Below are 4,979 nucleotides of genomic sequence, written 5' to 3'. Positions count from 1 at the left end.
TGAAACCAAAGCTGATTTTAAGAAAATTTGAAAATGTAAATCAGTTCTATCCTATCCATAATATAGCTTCTCCAAAACTTTATCTTAAAGAGTCATTTTCAAGATAACTATTAAAAAAAAGTAACTGCTCTCTTAATGTTTGGAAATTACTTAAAACATTTTAAAATATGAATACTGCAGTTTAAAAGAAATAGGGTGAAGGAAAAGTGAAGAAATGCCAATTCCAGTCGAAAGCTTTATTTGCCAAGTTTCCTAAGAATGACTTTTACGAATGTATGAACACTTGTGAACAGAATGTAAGATGGAAATCCTGAGCCTTTTGTCTAAAGCGGCATTATTGACTGCTGCTGTGATGCTCCCGTAATGTAATAAATTATTCAATTGCTGCAAAGTGCTGTTTTTGCCTTAAAATTTTGTGCGTCTTAACAACTATAGTATTAAAGGTATTGAGACTCTGCAAATGCTGGGCACACTTGGCATGAGATAATCTGTTTTTGTTTTTACAAAATTGTAATATAGCTATGCAAGTGTGTTTATTAAAAGAACACAAACTACTAAAAGTTATGGGATAAAAAAGTCCTCAGATAAAAAATGTGGAAAAGTTGTGGCAAAAAAAAATTGTGGATAAAAAGTAGAAAAATTTTATGAAAATATAAAATTTATAAAAAGGACGTTATGAGATTAAAAAAAAAACCTCATAGGGATAAATATAAAAATAAATAAAAGCATGCCCCTGTCAGCAAGGCCTGGAGAAGGGGGGCTGGAGTCTCCGCCCCCACGTGTCCCTCCCCTTCCAGTCACGCCTTTATTATTAGCCTAGCAAGACAAGAGCCCTGTCTAATGAGGGGAGACAAACAGACCCTTTGCCACCTTGACCAGGGCTGAGTCCTGAAATTTCTGGATGACGATGGTTGTTATTTGGGAGCCAGAGGCTGCTGGAGTTGGTTGGTTTGGAGGAGGCCTGATGGCCTCCTTCCTCTCACCAAAGCAACTTTTCCCTCAGGGGGCTCCCATCTTCTTCTTCAGAGAGGCAGCTGAGGCAGGACGGTGGCGCTAACTGTGGACCAGGCGAGGGCACGGGCTGCTGGGGGACCCTCCTTCCCCAGTGTACATATTGTATCTGTGTAACATGTTGTATATTTTAGGGGTCTGGGGTGCCCCGTGTATCGTACCTAGCAGAGGTTGGAGCTGGCACATGGGGAGGAGGTTCAAATAATCGTGGCCCCCTGGTGATGCAACTCCTGATTATTTTGCTTTTTATTTTGGAATAAATGGATTCAGTCACACTGCTCGGCCTGGTGTATTCCCGTTTCCCTCACTGGGTCCTGGAGTTTGTGCCACTGAACGAGGAGCCCCAGAGTGTCTGAGCATGTCCAGCTGGGCTGTTGGGGACCTTCCAGGCCTGTTACCTGTGTGCTGCCTGGTGACACCTGGGGGATTTCACAGGGACTGCCATGGTACGTCGGGCCCTGACAGCCCCAGGCTCAGAAGCCTGATCTAGCGGTGGCCGGGAAGGCAGGTACCAGTACCCAAGGACACTGACTTCCATCCACCCCAGGCGTCTTTCTTCCACCCCCAGCCTCCCTCTCCTGTCTGCACCTGGTGGCCTGTTCTGTCTGTCTCTCCAAAGTGCTGGCTGTCCCGCAGGTTCCCTCCAGGCTGAGTTCATGGCCCTCCTGCCCCCTAGTGGCCAGAGCCGGCTTCACAGGATAAGACCAGCTAAGCTCCAGGGACTTTCCAGGAACAGTGTCCCTTGGAAAGGGTGGGGCCTTTTCACCGCTCCCAACAGCACCCCGGAAATGGCTTGGCCTTTCCCCTCCCCTGAGCTCCACAGAGAACATAGTCCACATAGGACACATCCCCCGTCATCCAGAAATGGGTTTGACTCTCATCCGAGGGACAGCAGGACTGGTAGAGACTGTCAGACCACGGGGCTGCCTGCACAGCACCCCCATGCTTGGCAGGGGTGGGAGGGATGGCGGGCCTGGGTGACAGGGAGGCTCACTGGAGGTGGCGCACTTTGGAGGGGCAGTGTCAGGGGACAGCTTTCTCTCGTTAAGCCACAAGACTCCACAGGGACAGCACGGTGACTGACTCCCAGTGCCAGAGGCGAGGCCGTCGGCCACGTGTAGGTGTGTATATATATGTGAGTATTTATAGATATTTCTAGAACAGGGCAGGGGCATGCCACAGAGGGGGACGGTCACACCTGGATATGTGACCTCAGCGCTACAAGAGACTAAGTCACTGATGAAGGGGGCTGGCTTTGGGGCTGGGGGAGTCACAGAACAGCCGCCCAGGCAGGCTTGGAAAGGGAGGTCTCCGACAGGAGGGGGGATCTGTGTAGAGGTCGAAGGGGGGCCTGGGGCTCTCAGGATGGGATGGACTTCCCTGACCCAATCAGCGGGCAGTTGCAGAGAAAGCAGAGAGAAAACAGGAGAGAGAAAAGCTAGAGAGCTGGTGAGGCAAGCGCAGAGCAGGGGCGAGCTGCAGCAGCTGGGGGAGGGCTGGGGAGGGGAGGGCGCAGGTGCAGGTGTGGCAAGGCTCCTGGAAAAGGGGCTGGAAGGGAAAGGGGAGGAAGAAGGAGGAAGGAGCCAGAGCTTCACAGGTAGTGCCCGGGGGCTGTGGCAGCCCCCCCACCCAAAACACGCTGGCCTCTCCCACAGCACCCAGGCAGTGCACCCACAGTTCAGACCCATGTTCACCGCCCTCGGGCTGCCCTCTTCCCTAGTCACCCTATCTGCCAACCGACTGGCCCAGGGCCACCCCTCACCTTGGGGAGCCCCACACAACAGCCACCAGGCCTGATAGAGAAGGAACACTGCCTGAACCAGGAGGGTGAAGCTAAAAGGGCTGGATGGCTGGAGGGAGTGTCTGAGGGCCTTCTGGGTGATCAGAAAGCCCAGGACCCTCTGAAGGGACCCCGAGGGAGACAGGGAGGGCAGGCAGCCGGATGCCACTGGCCATAAACTTATAAGTCTAAGTGGGGAGCCTCAGCTGTTTGGGGGGCTGCAGGTCTCATAGGTGAGGCTGGGCCCTTCCTTCGGGGAAAAGCGGAAGAGGGAGAGTCCGTGGCGGTGGGTGGGGTTGTGGAGGCGTATGGAGGTTGCGGGTAGCCAGACTTACTGGGCGGAGCTCAGCTAGATCAGCAGGTACTGTGGTCCCTTGGCTGAATAGCACAGGCGGTGAGCCCGCTGGCTGGTGGTAGTGCTTCAGTGGGGGCAGGGACCCTGCCTTCGGTCACACACTAGCAGCCATGATGGTACCTGGGAGGGAGGGGAGGGGGCTGTGTGTCCTGCCTGGCCTGTGCGGCGTGTGGTGGGATGACCGTGTGTATGGGACTCTCGAGCTTTTACCCTAGATCACCACTGGATTGCCGACAGAGGAGGTGAGACCCTGACTATCACCCCTGCTCTGCAGTGGATTTGGCTCTTGGCACTCCCAGGCTGGGAGCCGGATGCCCTGGCTGGCAGCATGACTCACACTGCACGGCAGGCACGGAGGGCCCAGGATGATGTTCCTAGGCCTCTGGCTGCCTCAGAGTCCAGCCGTGCACACACACACACACACACAAACCCCTCAAGCTCCCAGCCCCTAACCATACACCATGAGCTCTCTGCCCTCTCTGACAGCTCCAGAGAGCACCCACGTCTGCCAGCTTGGGCACGGAGCCTGTTCCAAGAGCCCCCACCCAGGCTCAGACATGAAGGCTGTGGGCTTTAAGACCGTGGGGGCCGGCCCTGGTACCTGCCTCCAGCTGGGACGTTCTGCACCTGCAGCCAGGAGTCATCCAAGGGCCCCGTAGGTGTGCTGATGGTGGTGGTGTTGATGTCGCTGATGAGGCTGAGCGGCTCCTTCAGCACGTGGTGCATGCACAGCATCTCAACTCGCCGCTGTGCCTGCTCTGCCGGCTCCTCCATCAGCTTTTCTGGCCCTCACGCAAGTACAGGTTGGCCAGCAGCTCCGAGAAGATGAACTCCCTGGTCTGAGAGTGGGCAAAGAGGGAAGGAGGTTGGGACCTGATGCCTGGCCGCCCTGCTGGGACCTGCTGGGACTGTGTGCTGGACTTGGAGCTCCGGGTATGGCTTTCAGACGCGGCTTCTCAACTGCTTAGACTCAAAGTTCTGCCTCTCACTGCATTGTCTCACTCAGATGGGGACAGTGAAGCCCAGAGGAGAAGTCACCTGTCCAAGGTCATAGATCTGGCACGGGACCTAGGACCTATCATGCCACCAGGACACCTGGCCACTCAGTGTTTTTTTTTTTTTTTTTTTGAGATGGAGTTTCGATCTTGTTACCCAGGCTGAAGTGCAATGGCGCGATCTCGGCTCACCGCAACCTCTGCCTCCTGGTTTCAGGCAATTCTCCTGCCTCAGCCTCCCGATTAGCTGGGACTACAGGCGTGCGCCACCATGCCCAGCTAATTTTTGTATTTTTTAGTAGAGATGGGGTTTCACCATGTTGACCAGGATGGTCTCGATCTCTTGACCTTGTGATCCACCCGCCTCGGCCTCCCAAAGTGCTGGGATTATAGGCATGAGCCACCGCGCCTGGCCCCCTACTCAGTGTTTTTAAAGTTTTTTGTGGAGATAGGATCTGGCTCTGTCACCAGGCTGGAGTACAGTGGGCGAGATCACTGCTCATTACAGCCTCAACCTCCTGGGCTCAAAGTGATCCTCCAAAGTCAGCCTGTCGAGTAGCTAGGACTACAGGAATGTGCCACCACGAAACCAGCTATTTTTAAAATTTTTGTGTAGACACCAAATCTCACTATGTTGCCCATAGTGGGCTCAAGCGATCCTCCTGCCTTGGCCTCCCATAGTGCTGGGATTACAGGCATGGGCCGCTGTGCCCAGTCCCATGCTCTATTTCTATGGGACAGCTCTGGTCTAGACCATGCCTCCCTCCCTGGACGTGGTCCCATAGGGCTGGTCGGCATCTCCCATAGGCCAACATGGCCACCTCTGTCCCCAGTGCCA

Source organism: Aotus nancymaae, unplaced genomic scaffold (assembly GCF_030222135.1).
Source record: "Aotus nancymaae isolate 86718 unplaced genomic scaffold, 86718_ANA_hifiasm-v0.15.2.pri h1tg000003l, whole genome shotgun sequence".
In the NCBI taxonomy this organism is placed as follows: domain Eukaryota; kingdom Metazoa; phylum Chordata; class Mammalia; order Primates; family Aotidae; genus Aotus; species Aotus nancymaae.
Note: the sequence above shows the minus strand (reverse complement) of the source record.